Below are 19,588 nucleotides of genomic sequence, written 5' to 3'. Positions count from 1 at the left end.
CACAGATTTATCACAATAATATCGCCGTACTCATTAGTCATTACTCAGTGTGCGAAACGTAAACGACGAGAATAACCGTTGGAAAAACGTCTCTGCGACCCGTTAGTCGTTACGCGTGCGGCCGCTCCGGAAAACACGGAAATTTTTTTCCTCTCCAGTCTCATATCCAATATCGTATAAAATTATTATATAGGTACAACAATATTACGCACCGGTAAAACCACATCGAACGAAGACCGACCGACTGACGATGACGACCCGTCCGAACGCTTTTTATTGTAGTTTTTTTTTTCTTATCATAAAAATGTACGTAATATTATACACGATATCATCATGATTCCTACAACAGTTGTATATTATAATAATAAGGTATTTATTGGCCGGCGGACGCGATCGTTTTATTGTTATTCTCTATTGTATTGCAGCGTGTATATGCGGAGCAAGCGAGTAAAAATTCCATAATATTATTGTTATTAGGTATTTTGTATTCGGACGAAACGTACATCGCGGGTTTTTTTTTATTATGATCATTATTCGCTGAGTAGCGAAAAGTGGAAGATGTCTGTCTTTCCCGCGGTACGTCAATTGTCACACGCGACGACGTCGTCCATTTCATTTGCTAGTTAAAAACGTTTTCTGCTCGGACTTCGGAGGTCCAATTGACGACGACGATGACGTACATTTTGCGCACATTATTATTAATTACTTACTATCGCATGCACACGCCGAGCTCTTGCGTGTGTATAGTTGGCGCCGATAAGTCGAGCACTGCAAAACGGTTGGATTCGGTAGAATATAAACATATACATTTTTCTAGGTGTCTTAACACACACAGTGTCAAAGTTTATAGGTTAGGCGCAATTTTTAACGACGAGTGATGTCGCAAACGGCGGATGTAGACACCCATAACTTGATAGTTGTATACCCGCGATTGACGGGGTAGCCGAAGATGGCGTACGGAACAATTATTATTATGACGTCTTACAATGATGTTATTATTATAAGCCGTTTTATCGACTTTCACGTGACCGCAAAAAAAAAAGAAACAGAAAACAAAAAAGTCTTCCGATGACGAGCGCGGTTGCCGGTGTAGCTTAAGTGTATAAAAATAATATTGCAGACGAGAAACCGGCACGTAATTTTTTTTTTTTTAGCACACATACGATTTCGATGAAACTGCAGTGATTCATCTCGTCGTACGAACCGTGTGTATATGAACAACAACTATGTATCATTGTATAGACTATCGACAAATATAATATTATATAAATAAGGATAAAGCGTGTGTTGATTTGTTTTCTAATTTTCCGATTTCCGGTAAACTCACACACGTTCAGCTGTCGATAAATTGTCGATTATTTGCTTTCCCGTCGTACATTCTCATCGCATTAACCGCAACTAAATAATTGTGGATTTTAAATGTATGTTTAAAAAAAAAAAACCTATACATACCTATAACTTCAATAAATTTTTAAAACCTACAAGATTACATTATCGATTAATGGTGTATATTTCTATACGATAAACGGAAGAAAGTCTAAAATAAAAAAATGGTCAGGGGTTGTTATAGTACCTATACATATTTTAGAATCTATAAGGGTCTTACATACACATTTTATAGCTAGTATTTTTTTAATTCAATGAAGTTTTTATAATAAAAGGTCATGTTTATTAACTGTTTACTACGTATAACATACAATAAGTAAAAGTTGTGTTAAAGAGTATAGTATTCATAGTTATGTTTGACGCTTGTATGGAGGGAGTGTCCGCAGTAACACCACTTCAAAACAGGACTCATCATTCGGGTATCATTTATTATTATTATTCATTTTTTAACTATGTATAATATTATTATTTACCTATTATTTATTTGGTATTGCTGTCAACAACTATAAATCCTTGACATGCATTTTATTTGAACAAGTTTGTCATGAGGTCGTCCTGAATTTCAATCGTTTATAAAAGTTACGTAAAAAATGTATCTGTACGTCGAATGTATCAGCTATGAAATATTATTTGATTCTATTATTACATCCTAATTTGAGTGTAGTGGTTTTTTTTTATCGAACCTCGAATTTTAATTATGAACGTTCCCACGAAAGCTTATTTAAATATGTACGCCATTCATAATCGAGGATACTTGAAGAGTTATTATGTCGCTGTTTTTGCTATAGATCATTCACGATAACGTTAATTGCATACTCTCAGTTTAAAAACGTCGAATATAAATTGCAAATATATTATAAATGGTATAATATTATTAAATATTTGTTGTTATTATTTTTATTTGCATAATATAATCGAATTGTATAATATTTTGAATAATCATTATACAGTTTACGGTTTTAATGTTGTAAATTATAATCACGAGATTAAATTATATTTTCAAACAAATTTTAATTTTTACTGCACAAAAATAAATACTTTAAAATATTACCCGCTTTGTTTGGTATTATGTCTGTACGCGCATATTGCATAAGCTTCCTTTTTGTCAAATCATCTTCATCACTTATCGTATAATTGCGCGTTACATGAACGATGAACATACGTTTATTGTTTATGCATAGGTATACTGTACACATATAATACTACTATAGTATATAGGTAGCCATTACAATCATAATCAAAAACATTGTGCACAGACATTTGTGTGTATAATGTACGCGCGTAAACCGTCGTCGTACAATAATTAGCCAAAGAACATAATAAAGACAACCATTACGATTATCAACGATAATACCAACAATTATTTATCGTTTTGATTTAGTGCATGCGAGATTGAATATTATTGTGTGCGCCTCTACAGCTGTTATGTACAGGTATCGCAATATCTGTAGCGCTGCAGAGCGATCGGTACCTGATGTCCACATAGCGTCTTGAATTTTCAAAGAAAAATGTATAGTTTATTTATAATTGTAAGATTACAAATACACAATGGCGGAAAAGGCGAAAAGCAGGCAAAGTGAAAACGTTGTTGAATATATTATAACATACCTAACCGCTTCGAATAAGTTTCGCCGTTTCCGAGTGTATAAAAAACTATACAGTTGAATATTCACACGAAAGCGTTATAACAAAATATGCTTAAATATTATAACATAATAATGTTGTGCACCAGAAGAACACCATTGCAACAGGAAATCTCACGCGGTTTTATGTAAAAATTAATACGCGGAAATCACTCACACACATACGCGCGCGCGTAGCAGGAAAAACAACATGAAAATAATGTTCGTCCGTTCTTGCACAACTCACGCCTTACACATCGTATTATACCTACACACACATTTCGAATACAATAAGTATGTGTGTGCGCATTTTTTTATATTCTCTCTCGATCGTTTCTCGACGTTATACCGCTGTAGCCCGCAGCTCCAATTATTGTACGAGAATATACCTATACGAGTATACCTACGTCGTATATTTTATTATTTTATTGTATTTATTTTTACCCGGCTTCCTCGTTTTATTCGGCAGCGATATCGCCAGAGGGAGAATACTATTTTGCCGGAGCGCTGTGTGGCACCATAATAATATTATTCGTTCGACTACTCGGCATAATATAATAACAATAATATCGAGATATCGGTGTACGGCGACGTCGCATATTGCGTGTCTCGGCGGTGTGCGGGATGTAGAAAATTCGGGCGGGCACCTACACGCGCGGTTCAGATATCCTCCGTCCATTATAATAATAATATACATCAATTACTAAACGCACATAATATTATATTATTATTACATTATACAGCAACAGTAGCCCACACACAGGCGTTGTGTAGGCTCCATAACAACCATATTATGAGCGCGAGATCTCTCCGGTTGTTTTTTTTCAATATAGACCGTCGTTCCAGAGCGTTGCTATATCGTCTGTAGTAGGTATTTATTATATTTTGTTGTTATTCGACAAGAGTTCCATATTATAATATGTTACATTAATATAGTGAAATTTAATACGTATTAAAATATAGGGAATTTTGAAGGTTCAGTTAATCATTTTTGAAATTGTAGAGGATACCTATATAATATGAGAAGTGATACTATGTATAGTATACCATTAATATATATTTATATACATGTACAGTTAGTAATTAATATTAATTTATCAACATATATAAGTTGTAATAAATGGTCCAAGTATAATAAAGTACTGGACATTTCATCTATTTTATAAACATATTAATAACTTAGAAACTACTAGGTATATACCTACTTTAAATTTTGAATTTGATGCTTATTTCAAAATTTTTAGAAAAATAACGTGTGAAATAAATTATTGCAGTAGAAAATAATGGGAACTCTTATTTGAAAAGTAGAAGTTCATATCTTTTGAAAACAGAATTCAAGTAGATAGTTCATGAAATCTCAATAATTTGAAAGTATGGTCTTTAAATATATTTAAAAATTCATTAGTATTTGAATAAATTAATTATTGAAGAAAATGATGACGGATAATACTCGTATAGGTGTGTACCTATAGTAAATCGCGATCATGCGTGTATTAATATGTTGTATAATAGATACAATCAACAAATTTTTTAAAATAATAAATTTCATATTATCTGTATTTAGCTTACGTTATAGAATGTATTTAATTTTTTATATTCCATAGATTGGTAACATTTGACATACCATGTATATAGTACGCCTATACCCCAATAATATTGGTCATAACTCATGATATACAGGGTGGCCAACTTGCGGCTCGTGTCTTATTTATAAAATCAAAATTTACTTGTATTATTGTTATGAATTTAATTTAATTTTGGTAAAAATTTATCAAAAAAATGTATAAAATGTTTTTATAATAAACATTTTGGCTCTTGGCATAATATTGTATTCGTCCATTGGCTCACGAACACAATCACGTTGGCCACCCCTAATATAATATTTATAATATTCATTTAATTTTAAGTGTTATTTAGGTACCCCGGGTACTTATGCCTATAGTTATGTATTATGCAATGTGCGTGTCATAAATATTATGGGACTATTGGTATATAGGGACCTGGGACCTCTTATAATACTTTAAAAAGACGTCGCAACGACGGCCGATAGCTATGTTATATACCTACCAACAATATAGTGTATAATACTAAATATACTCCGATGAGGACCCAAAACCACTTTCAAGGCTACAGTTATTCTGCAGGACACTTGTTTAGTTCGGCGACAGATGTGGCTAATGGTAACACGTATACAGACTATTGTAGGGTACATACTACATACTACATAATACCGCTTGCAGTCGGCACCAACCACTCTGTCGGGAAATCGTTCCCACAATAGCACGGAAACTCGCCGCCTTTTCCGGTCGCATTTTCGTTAGTGTCGGAGTGTGGGCGTAAAGAAACGCGTACAAGTGTAACACATACGCAAGAGAAAAGTAATATTAGGACTATGTGTTTGTATATGCGTGTGAAACGGAATGCCGAAAAAAAAAATCGTGCGACGAACAAAAGAGGTTTGTCGTCGTGAGAGGTAGTGCGGTAAACACGTGTTATCTATGTGCGAGTATCTCTGCGTACGACGCGCGTGTGAGTATAATAATATAAATATATAAAACCGACGACGGGAACACGTAATCATTAGTAATAAATACCTACCTCGTTTTTTTGTAAAAAAAATTTTTTTTTTACTTATCGTTTTCTATTGCAATTTGCGTGGAATTTACGATAGGCGAGTATAACTATATTATATTTTATTTAATAGGTATACCATATTTATCATTATTTTACACGAACAGGTATGTATATATAACAATATAGCTGTGGCTTAGACTCAACTTGCAGTGTCCCTGTAGAGTATATACATATTATGTTATCACACGATTTGGCGTTAACGGGGTTGGTGTTATAGAGTAAAATGAACGCGCGTTCTCTTCATCTTTCTTCTACATTTTGGATTTTTCCATCAGATTATACGTATTATAACATAGAGGCGCAGACTACACGATTTCTGCTTTAGCTTTATCTATTGTTATAATTATATATGTGATTAAAAAATTGAAACGTATTAAAGCACGATATAATTAAAACGATAACGTAAATTGCCAATATGTTAATAATAGAACACGTGCGTACATATTATTATATTTTGAACGAAATAAATTTGTTTCTAAAATCAGTATAATATCGCAGTCATAAAACGAGATCGTACATGGACATTTTGTTTCATATAATATATTTATGCTCGTATATTATTATATGATAATAATCGCCGGGTCAAGAAAACATTATTATTATAATATAAGCGATCACGCCTGCAAAGCCTATATACTAAGGATTAAGAACTTTATAATATATGTTATTATTTTATATTTCATAATTGAATACGATGCGTAGAAGGTCGACAAAGCGAGCGGCGCTACAATTCGTTAAGTCATAGTCATATCAAACATGAACACGGACAGAAGAACGGGGATATACCTGAACGACTAATTAATAATCGTTATGATATTATATTTTGAAAATAAAATTGAATGGCCTTCAAGAAAAATAATAGGAAGACGGAGCTATACGGGAGTACACGACGAACGCGCATATATAGAATAATAACGTCGGAATTCTGTTTTCCTAGAAATTCACCTCTGATGATCTTTTTCACAGTATAATATTAATATTATACGTCTGCAATCGTGCGTGTGACTGCAACTACAAATTCAGAAATAATAATAGTATGTAAGCCTTAGCCTATTAGCCCATTTTCACGGCGCCGCAACAAATTATTCGCCACTACTGTTGCGAAACTGCGCACTTCCTCGTTAGTCCGCCATATCATGCCAACATATTTGGTCGTATATAGTTGAAGAAATCCGATCCACATAACACAATCAGCAATAATTATTATTTTCGAGCGGAAGTAGCATCACGCGAATCATATTATAGTATAAAAACTTTTAAACCCGCATATTATATTGTAGACGAACAATTAAAAAAGTGTATTATACACATTCAGAAATCTGACCGACATAATAAAATACATTCGGGTGGTCTAGTTTACTACTGTTTACTCTCGTCAAATATGATTGTGGACAATTACATTTTCATATTAATATATTATATTATCTATGTATATTATAGCAAAATGTATGATCAACGACACACATACGAACGACTCTATCTAGCCGACTCGCAATTTAAAATCTATATAGGTACCATCCATTAGGTAAAGGATTTTTATTTTTTTTATTTCAATTTCGACGATTTATTTGATTTTAGTGTCGTATCGTGGACAACTATACGGTTCGTATAGTGATATTGTAATATGATAATACGTATACGTCATGATAAACGATTACGCGCACATATTAAATACCTATATCAATTATGATAGCATCACAGGTTTCTATACAATAGACTAGACGTATAGTCTGGGGTTATTATATATAATATATATATATATGCGTAGTACAAAGGAAGTCGAGCTAGATCACGGCAATCCAGCTATGAAGCTGACGATGATGAATACTTTTTGCTCGAGGTATTCGTGTCTTCTGCGTGATTATCCGCGGTATTATGCGGCGCATTGTGTTTTATCGGAGTCTAGCAGTTTGATTTTTATCAACAATCGCATCCGATTTCGTCTAACAAATACATAATATGTGTTGTGTATGTATATTTGATACAACATACCCATAATACCCATGTCCCATATAGTGTGTATACACGAGAGAATAGGCATTATATATAGTTAGTGCGTTATTATTATTTCCCTGGGCACTTTGCGCACTCGACCGACGAGAAACGATTCTCCAATGTGCACACAATATTATAATAGTATAAATTCAAGTTAAGGCTTGTCACACACTACAACATACTATACATTATACGCCGGCGACCGAGTGGTTTGACCCCAGAGCTCTCACTTTTCGACGACGTCGTTGGCGGCGCAGCGCGGCTTCTAATAAGAAAAGTCGTTTTGCTCAGTGTAAATAATTTTAATAGTTATAACACGCATATTATACAGGAACCGTTTCGTATACACTCCTGAACGAACCTGGTCGTAAAAATCTTCTAACGACCCAGTACAGCACAGTTACATCGTTGAGGATAGTTAATATTTTAAACGCACGTTTCGTGGTGACGTTTAGGCGCAACGACTGCTGAACGGCCGTCATTATATTATGTTATTACGTGCAGACACGACCGCAATAATTATTAAATCGACTCAGCTCTATACTATATAATGTGTATGCATTTATCACACTAAATATACCACAATTGGCATAAATTAAATCGTCATTATTTTTATATAGAGTAGTAAGTGTGTGTGTATTTTCAAAATGACTAGCGAATCATAAAACGTATTATCAGTTATCGCATTATACAAATAGTATACGATTTACCATTTACACATAAACATATTATACAAATGACATTTTTAACTTTTGTATTTATAATATATCAAAACAATATGTATTATACGGTAACAATGGAATCGGAGGGAAATGTTTAAGTTTTATATACCTATTGTCAATTTAACAAACCGTATTAAAAATAATTTTCCTTATGACAATTTTAGATTTTTCCATTACGATCGGCTTTGAGGTTCATTTAATTTCATTTGTAAAACATCGTTCCACAATATTGAACCCACCGGCCACCACGTGTGACGGCCAAAACAAATAACCAACAATTGAAACTAAAATATATATTTACTATTCAAACAGAGTATATCATAAAATACAAATCCCGTTTAATATACGTATGAGCGGGTGTACACTTAACAATCGTAGTGTTTATGCACTAATAAACCTACAAACACGCACTTAAAATTTAAAATACTCCACACATTTAGATTTAATTTAAATATTACACATTTAATTCCTAAGTTTTTATGATAAAAGATCTTGTGGTTGTGAAGACAACGTGCTTATTAATACAAAACATATATTATTCCTTTTACATAGGTATATCATTCGATTTGATCATAGCATTTTTTATAAACGAATATAATATTTATAAAATGTGGTAACAATTTTTTTTTTTAATAAACTATGAAAGATCGCAAAAAGTAACCAGAATCGTTAAATATTGTTGTAAAATTAATTTAATCATGTGCTGTGAAGTATGTGCTTATAATATATTTCATTTTAGAAAAACAAAAAAAAGTTAATATATTTGTGAGATTTTTTTTATTTTTTAACAACATGAACATGTGATTTATAAGACATGTTCCAATATATTATAACGATTTGTTGTGTAATAATATTTTATTTTAAATGTTGCGTTGTTGTAGATGATTTGTACTTTTATCAACGTTCATAAATTATAAATCATAAATATAAGTGGGTAATTATATTATAATAATATTGAAGTATTTGTTACTGTAATTATTTAACACAGCAGTGTTTTTGTCGTATCTCTTTTTAATCGATGCTTGCAAAAAATATAACTATATGGCCACTAATATATTTTATTGTCAGCGTGCAACATATGTATAAACAATATACTCAATATAGGTAGATGTTACATAAATATATATTATTTTTATAGAGTATTTTTAGTATTTTTTTTTTATCAATTCTTTAAAATATCAAAGCATAAACACAACAGTCAGTTTCAACAGCTGACAGTTTTACATTTATATTAGTTTGAGACTTGAGTTGATGTTTGCGACATATTCATTTTTCAATTTTCCGTCTACGCCATATTATGTCTACTTTTTTGATAGGTAATTATTAAATAGATATCTAAAACACGGCAAACTTCAGCGTTGTCGTAATCAGCGTTCATAATATAGAAAAAATAATTTTCGATTTCATTATACAAGCATTCAATACCGTGTCCATACAAATCGAACACTTTAAAGTTTAAAAATTTAATTAATATGATCGCATAAAAAAGAGATTAACATTTAAGAATAATGCAGGTCTAGGTCGTTTATAATCTCGTATCAAGCTGGAAAGTTATCGAAACGCTCGATCACAAAGGGCGTGAACAAAAAAATTTCCAAGATTGCAGTCGTATGCCAATAATAATACTTCCCTCAAATGCTGCTATTTAGACACGGCTGTGCCAAGCATAAGTATATATACAACACAATTATATGATGATAAATGATAATAATATTGCTAATCCCGTTATAGGGCGTGCTAGCGAGTGATATAATATAACATAATATATTTTGCAGCATGCGAACTAGATATAGTGATCACTGCGATCACCAATAAATTATGAATGTAGATTTACATTTTTTATCAATAATTTCAATAATAATGAACATTGTTTGACAAATTCACCATGTGATTAACCAGTTTTTTGAGTTAAACGATTTTTGAATTTTTGAATTTTCGTATTTCAAACAGATTTAAATACTTAAAAACCGTTATGACTTACTACATGTCATCGTCGCACTGCATACGCAACTGAAATGAGCTGGAACATAATATTAATGTACCTATTATTTTATTTTCCTTTAGACTCAAATCGAGAAAACAAGATTAAGATCGTGTTGCGGGGAGGGGCTTGAAACCATTACGAAACTTAACTGCGCAGTATTAATACACACGAATAAACCGAAATAATTCAAACAGAAATCATTTAAAACCAATATACTGTTGATACTAAAAATGTAACAAAATCTTACGATTATTCATAACTAATCATAACTATTTCTCCCTGCTCTTAATTTAAGACCAAATGTATCGTTTTTATCTTAATAAAAAAAAATGAAAAACCCATATCTGCAATATTTTTTTTATTGCAAAATATGTCATCAGCTAGGAAGCCTTATTTATAGGTATCTGTATTAAATTTTTACAATATTCAAAAATAATTATTAATAGAAATAAAAATTTAGTTTCGGTCATGTATATGCCTACTATATTCAATAGGTGCGAACAGTGTCATCTAATATTTTAATACAATACATTTTTATGAAAATTGAAAATTATAATATTTAGTATGTAATATGTAATGTCGAGTTACTATACATTTTTATTTAAAGCTAAATAAATAAAATAATGTAATCCAAAAACTATTGGTCAATATAAAACTACGGAAACAAAAATTTACGATATGCCAATTAAATTCTGAATATTCAATCTAAGCACTATACCTTTCCATCGTCTTCACCACCTACTTTTACTCGTTAATTGTTAAGAAGAGATATCGGTGTCTTATCAACATGTGTTGCCACTTATTGTCTTACTATCCTACGTGTGTGTAACACGGCAAATGTATGTACTCAATAGTTATCGTTTACCTTCGTTTGTTTAAATATTAGAGTAAATTTACCTATCATTAAACTTGAAAGTTACAATATTTAATGTTTTTTTTTTCAATATTTAAATTTTGAAGCTAATTATAATTTATAAGTGAGTAAAGTATTACAATTAAAAAATAATCAAAATTAAAATATCTCAAAAAAAAAAAACACCTTCAATAGACTACAAAAACTTTTGTTACGTAGTAAGGTATCTCTAATGGTTTAATAGTGGGTAAATTCATTTCATTATTACGTAGATATATGACAGTACAAAAACTATACACTTTCCGATACTGGCACGCAGCTGTGCATCTAATAACATTATTATGCAGAATAGATTGAGCACGATGTATAATAATATATTATATTCATTGCGCAGGGCGCGCACGTACGGATGGAAAGATTTGAACGATCTATCATATCGCATTATTTCGGGCGTTCTGAGAAACAGGTTCCGATGTCTCCCGCTTGGTGCTACCCGATTATGGTCACTCGGGCGGTTTCCAGTCTGGAATACGCACCCCACCACGAGTAGTAGATTTTGTCCGGCCGGTCACAGACGGATGCCACAACAATAATTTTAATATAATATCGAACTGTACAATATATTTATTTCGTAGTCTAATTCGATAACAGACTGAGCTGATCGGTGTACAGCGACCAAATAATATACCATTTACACCAGGTCGATGTTTTGATAAACATTATTTGTTCACGAAATATTTGTCTATCTCCATTGTCTGGTGTATGTAGACACGGCAAACACCTTTACGATATTTAAGACTTTTTCTATTTGACACGTTTAGTTTGTATGACGTGTAGTTTGGTATAGGCTCTTTGTAAACGTATTTCCGTGTTGTATATTATTATACAGCGCTCTTGCGATGGTTATATGGTTTCGTCATTTCACTCTTTATCACCCGAGTTTCTTTTGACAAAATACAATTTTGTGAAGTGTAGATGTTCCGCGTACACACTATTACGTTATATAGGAAGGTGCAAGTGCGTGTAATAAGCCCTACTACTATCGTGTTTGAATCATGTAATATTTCCTAGTTCCTTAATTTGACGGGTGGCGCGGCGTTTTATTTCTCATATTTATAACTCTATACCATGTCATTTTTATGACTGTTATAAAACAACTTTAATTTTCAATCAATTTATTTATCAAAAAAAAAGTAGTTAAATGTTACAATTGGACCATTGCAATTTATTTGCAGATTAAAAATTAATGATCATAAGCTCATAACTAATTATATAGCACATAGTAAATACCTATGACATTACGTAATCATTATTACTGACTTATAATAAATTGTCATTAAATATTTATTTCAATAAGTCGATGTAACAATGGATGTATTATAATAATAATATCATACCAAGAAATGCAGTTTCTGTGAAATGTGTGTGTTTCTGATAATAATGTTTTATTATCACAATAACAACTAATCTTTCGTGCATAATATTGCAGGCGTGTGGACTGTGGAAACGAAGAATATTGAAGATAACAAATTTTGAGTAAAACGATCGACACTGCAATGTCAAATAACTAGAATTGCACTAATAAATATACCATACGCTTAAGATTACAATAAATATATTATATTATAATTATATAATTCGCTTTAAAAACTAATAATATCATTTTAGAATGTCCGACGATTTACTGGAAAACGGTAATTCAATAAATTATATAGACATAATTAATTATATACGTTATTAATTTTATTTTGTATATTTTGAACGGTTTTTCAAAATATTTAGTTATTGTAATTACAAATACTTGGTATTCCACTTGGAAAACACAATAAAACAATAATATTATTTTCATATAGTATAAAGATAATCATAAAGTTTTAAGTCATAAGTCATATTTGTGTGACAAACAAATATACCTATATTTATCTAACGTTGTTTAATCGTATGATCACCACACATTTTAATTAGAATATTTCTATTGCGTGTTTATATCCTATATTGGTACCAAAACTGTTTTACCAACCTATACGTACAAAATCGATGATCCGTTTCGTACCACAACAATATTATTAGTCATAGACCATAGTGTAGGTCGTTGGAGTGCCATAATTTCAAACAATATTCCGGGTTTACCAAAATATAATTAAAAAGTTCATTATTCTTATTAAAATATACTTAATTGCAATTTTAAATGTTTTAGTAAATTATATTTCCAAAAGCCTTGTTATTAATCAATAATATATAATAATAATAATAATAATAACCTATGAGACAGATCGAGATATAAATACGCTCAAAACTAATCATACTAAATATGAAAAAATCACCATATTTTACAGAGTATGGTTGTTAGTGTACTTTACTACGATAACAATAAATAGAATCATAATGGATGAGGTTTTATTAAAGTTATACGTTATTGTAATTATTCGACTGACGGATTAATAAGTTTATATTCCATTTTAATTTTCAATTGTTATACTTATACATAGGTAGATTAATGGATTCATTGCAAAACACTTTAAGCTAATGAAATTACTATTTGCTAAAATTATATCAAGTATTAATAATAAAATTAAAAATTGCGTGTATATTTCAGAATAAAGCAATTATTAATTTACAATCACATCAGTACATCACTATCGTGTTTATTCGTGTTTCTATCACTTCATTGCAGTGGTCGAGTTGTCATTTTAAAACTACCTAACTAAAAGCATTTTGGATGATTGGAAAAAATCTATAAAATTTAATTCCATACACTGTCATCGCGGAATATCATTTTTAAAAGCGGTTACAAAGGACCTATAAGCACAATCAAACAATAAAATTTTCGGAGACTTAAATGCATTAAAATATTTTTACTGCATTCATCGTGCATTGATGATACATCACATTAATGTATACGTGATATTCTTATATTTCTATACAGGGATAGCATAAAATAATCCAAATGATGTTTACCAATGTTAGGATTTTTCATTTTTTCTTAAAATAAAATTATTTTATCCGTATATCTATAACACAGTGGGATATAACTATAGTATAAGCTGTCGTTGTCGGGGCAACGAGATTAAAATCAACATTTCCAACGTGTCCCGAGATGCATTGGTACAAATACATATTATAAAGGTACTTATGGTACTAGTATAGTAGTATAACAATAATAATATATATTATTATTATGTATTAGTATACCTGTTCATCGGGGTGTTGGAACGGTGGCGAGGAATGCAATGAAGACAGGTTCTCCGAGTACTATACTCGAGTACAGAACGATTCTCATATCGTAAACCTACAGACAATACTTCAAGGAAATATGCAAGGAATTGTTGTTCAAATATTTTTTTATACGGTTTAAAAACATACTATATTACACTTTCCATAATTGTTAGTTTTTGTTTTTTAAATTTAAAAATAACATATTTCTTTAGGATATTGTCTGATTCACGATAAGAGAATCCCCCTGTATATCGCGTATACACTATACCTATATATACCTATATATACCTATATACCTATATTATTATGAGAAGGGATTTCGATGGAGTCAAGTTACACATTTTTGTTATTATAAATCACAATATGAACAATGGTGGCTAATATGTGGTTGTGGAATCTATCAAGGGAAGGTTTATCAAAATTATTGAAATATTTTCAATTGAATATAATGCGCAATGAATGTTCTCGACACATGCATGAAACACTTGTAATAAAAAAGCTTTTTATAAGTCTGCAATAGAAAAGCTCACAAATAATTGGTTAACTATTCTGAACCTATAATATGTACAATGTACATAATGTATTATTATGTATTAATATTATTATACAGTGGTGTAAAATATCCAAAATTGAATGATGGCATTAAAACCATGATATAAATATATCTACTAATAATAATGTCCTAAATTTGAAAATATACTTAAATCTCTAATACAGCGGCACTCACGTTCTATGTGTATGGTAGAATAAAAGGTATTATAATATTAGCAAATTGTATATTTTGAATATTTTAGAAATTTTTATACTTTATTAGTCTGTGTCCGTTTGGCATTAGTGGCCATAATCATTTCATACGAATAATATTTATAACATTATAACCACTGGTATGATCCACTCGTTTATTAATTCACTCATAATTCATAATATATAGATGCGATGGGAACCGGAAAGTGTTTATTCAGGTAATAATAGTATAAATACTGTAAATATATGAATCATCACATAGTACTCATCTCATAACACATATTATAATATTCCCGATAAAACATATACATTATACATTCTGTACCTATAATAGACCAAAGAAGGTTACAGCGCTTTGTTGTTTAGTTTGCACGTAGCCCCATGGCGACAATATCACAGCGGTTAGTGAGTCACGCCGCGACTGGCGATTGAAGTCGTCTGTGTATTAATATAATAATATTAATTTTATTATTTTTACGATAGAATTATCATAATATAGATAAATATATTTTACACAGATGTCTACGAAGATGAGGACTGCAATATCAACAAACAATAATAATATTACAATAAATTATAGTCTTCCTCAAACTTGCGAAAGTCTCATCCTTGAATCTTTCGTAGAGTATAATTAATATTTAATACGTATACATAATATTATATTGTGTACACTATGTAATAATTCCTATTGTGTATTAAATAACATTCCTTTAATGTACTGTTTACGCTGATATATTGCAAGAAGACTTTAAAAACATTAAGTATAGTTTTTTTAAATACAATCTCTCACGACTCGACTGTTATGAATAGGTTAAGAAAAAAGAATTAGACGATTTGAGCTTAAATGAATAAAACTTAAACAGGTATAGGTATACTTATTACAACTTAAAGAAGAGTTTTAATACACATAATATATTATTATATAATAATATATTCTAAAATTAAGTTCTAAACGTGTTTCATAACTCTTAAAATGATAATATAATAAATAATAGTATAATAATAAAAATCGTTGATGTCTTAGCTTGTTTACTACCTTTTAAATAAGAATGATATTCCTATTCATAATAAATTAATGTTTCGTGTATGTAAGTTAATATTTTGTCAATTAATATATATTTATATAGGTATTTAATATTATACAATATAAATTCGTCAATCGTCAGTATCGTTGTATACAATGTATTATTACTTCATTAAGTTTAAAAATAATTATTATTATTATTAATATAGACCATTAAAATGATTGACTGTCATTATTTTTTTCTTTTTTAGTTATTGTATAGACGGAAGTATTGCCGCGCTTAAAAAAACAACCGTAGGTTTTTACAATACTAATTTCTCTATACTTGAGTAATTTTTAATTGTCTGGCAACAGTTTGTTATAAACTTAATAGATAGCCAATTGCCAGTAAAAAAAAAAAAAACAATTTTAATTTAAAAAAAAATATATTAGTTAGTCCTGTCATAAAAATAATATATACTTAATTAAAAAAGAGTTTTACACAATGAACTTAGAAAAGCTCATTATTCACGCGCATAAATATAATATACGTATTGTATTATATAATATATTGTGTACTAAATATTAACCTTAAATAAGACCACAAAAATATTAATTTTAAGACCGATTTACGAATAAGGCGAAACTATTTCTTTTAAATCTGTTATCAATTTAACATGGATACATGATAAAAAAAATAGCTACTCTACATATTTCCCAAAAATGAATGGAAGTCGAGAAAGAAACCGGTTTTTTATTCATTACAATGTTTTACCATATAGTTAAATTTACAGATGGCAAATCTATAAAATATTTTAAAGAAAAGAAAAAGTTAAAACTGAATTTATTTTTTTTATTTTTAATTCATGTATAAATACCTAAAATAATTTATTGGGTATACTGATAAAATAGTAAAATCTCATACATGCATGCACACTAATATATTCATTTATCTACTATAGGTATGCAAAATTATTATTTATTTCAACGCAACTATAATACGAAATTTAGTAAGTTTTTCAATACAATTATACGTTATTTATTGTAATATCACTAAGCACGTTCAAATAAAATAAAATAATTATTATAAATATATTTTCAAGTATAGTAAAGTTCAATAAATTATATTTTCAATTTTAGGCAGCCAGCGAAATTAAATATTATTATGTTATAAGTTTATAACATAAAATTATAAAAGCTTTAATATATTATCTGTAATTTGTAAGATACTTAGAGCATTTTATTTTAAATCTATTAGGTTGACTTGGCATTTATTTTATGAGTAAAAAAATTAAGCCACCTAATTGATAAAACAAAATAATCTTTTTTAAATTATCAAATTAATTCCAATTAATTAAAAATAACATACATATATCATTAATTAATTTAAAAATTCTTAAAGGGACTAAATGAGGGATTCAATTATTAATGACGGCTCTTTTACGGCTAATTCTATCTAACTTATACTTACTTATTATTTGTTTAGTGAATATATTTAATATTTATTTAATGCAGACCAATTATTGATTGGGGTTATAAATTGTAATCATTAATTAATATAAACAATAAATAGGTACTTATTTAAGGTATTTTATTAAAGTAGACAGCGAAGTGAAGAAAATTTTATTATTGAGTAATATATTATAAATTAAAAGCGCTATTGAATTGGTACTCATAATATAGTAAAAACAACTATATTATAATTTATAATATACATATTGTTACTACGATTACATTTTTAAACTTTTAAATAATCCGATAATGTTTAAAATGCATGGTTTTTAACATTACATATAATATAGTAATTTTTACAAATCGATATCTAGATGAATTAGTTAAAACTTGTGAAATATGTATTTTGTAATAAGTGGATGATTAATGGAGAAATATTATAATTGAGTAAACAATAAATAACAGTAGGTAAGCGGTAAGTACAGACTTCATTATCTATTTACGAATAGAATATACTTTAATCTATAAACTATATATCATTTGATAAATGTATTGGCGTTAATAAATTATGATTTTATTATTATTTATCACTATTAATGTACAAGTTATACTAGCCTATTTTTATAAAAATATTGTAGTAACGATAAAAAAATATTATGGAGAGTGACTACATTATAGGAATGATTATAACTTATAAGTGGTGATTTATTTAGCTTTTTTCTAATAAAAAGCTTAAGATAATACTTGTTGCTGCTGTTATTTTAATAATAACTTGAAATTTTACGACTGTATTTTATAGATTTATTTATTGTTTCATTAACAAGAATAACTAAACAGTATTTGTTTAAATATTAAGTACGTTAATAAAATTAAAAGTTTATTTAAATGTCAAATGTATGATGTATAGTCCGCGCAATAAAAAGCGTCGGTGAAACTAATAGTAATGTACCAGTCTATACTTCTTCTGAAGCAAATCATAAACTATACTTTTTCTTAGCATAAAACAACATATTATATTTACAACCAAATTATTATACTGACAACCAATCAATAATATTTTATAATGACTGTATTTTTTTTTTATTTTATATTTTTGAATACCTAACTAATATAGGTATAAATTAAATTCTACTACCAATATTAAATATTTTTGTATTTACGTTTTTCTACCCGAAATAATTATTAATTAAAAAGTCAACTTCTGATTTTATGTGAGTATTGGATAACTTGTCTTTTAAGTACTGTAATAATTTTTTAAACGGTTACCGAGAAACTAAATGTATATGGTGTTAATTTGTTAGCACCGACTACAATAATATGTAATATATATATAATATGTCATATTATATATATAACATATATTTGAGCATACGAGCATAAACAATAATGATTTACATATTATGAATATTTTATTAAAAAAATTTAAATCTTACCTGATTAGCGAATCAAACGCGTGCGAAGCGGACTCGTTGAGTAGTCTCGGCAGCTTTGAATATAGAATTGGAAAAAAAAATTACGCACAATCGCACCAAATCTGACAGTAAAACTGAACTAATTAGACGGGTTATATCGTACGAGGATCGAGAATACAAACCAAAGATCATAAATCGTTGTACACAAACATCACATGTATAATATTATTATCGAGAAACGGTGTGAGGGGTATCGAACACGCGCGTGCCGGTAACGAATTCAAACTGCCCGCCGAGTACAGCGAACGGCGACGGGACGGTGCGTCAGACACGCGTACACCACCGCGGATGCGTTCCACTGCTGACGATTGCAACGCCATCTGCAGGCCAAAAGCCTACATCGCCGGATGACGAACGACAACAACAAAAACGACAACGATATGTGAGACGTGCAGTTGTAGCATCAAGAACGTGTAATTATTCCGTCCGTCGGTGCATTCGGTGAAAGTCAATTAAACGTTTATAAAAACAATAACAACAACAACAATAATAATAAAAGACCTTT

The 19,588-nt window shown here is 29.7% G+C and overlaps 1 protein-coding gene and 1 long non-coding RNA gene across 2 annotated transcripts in view; one reads left to right on the top strand and one right to left on the bottom strand.

The window, feature by feature from the left end:
- Positions 1-19,345, bottom strand: part of LOC114126718 (uncharacterized) — a 35,893-nt gene extending 16,548 nt beyond the window's left edge. Inside the window, exon 1 of the mRNA XM_027990719.2 lies at positions 19,045-19,345. The gene's annotated coding sequence lies outside the window, so the exon portion shown is untranslated. The remainder of the gene's footprint in view (positions 1-19,044) is intronic.
- LOC126551780 (uncharacterized) lies at positions 9,594-10,620 on the top strand. The gene is made up of 3 exons (XR_007605666.1): positions 9,594-9,675; positions 9,874-10,029; positions 10,424-10,620. It is a non-coding gene; the product is annotated as an uncharacterized LOC126551780 (long non-coding RNA).
- Positions 19,346-19,588: the final 243 nt, after the last annotated feature.

This window comes from Aphis gossypii, chromosome 1, assembly GCF_020184175.1.
Source record: "Aphis gossypii isolate Hap1 chromosome 1, ASM2018417v2, whole genome shotgun sequence".
Lineage (NCBI taxonomy): Eukaryota > Metazoa > Arthropoda > Insecta > Hemiptera > Aphididae > Aphis > Aphis gossypii.
This window is presented reverse-complemented; position numbering and strand designations above follow the sequence as displayed.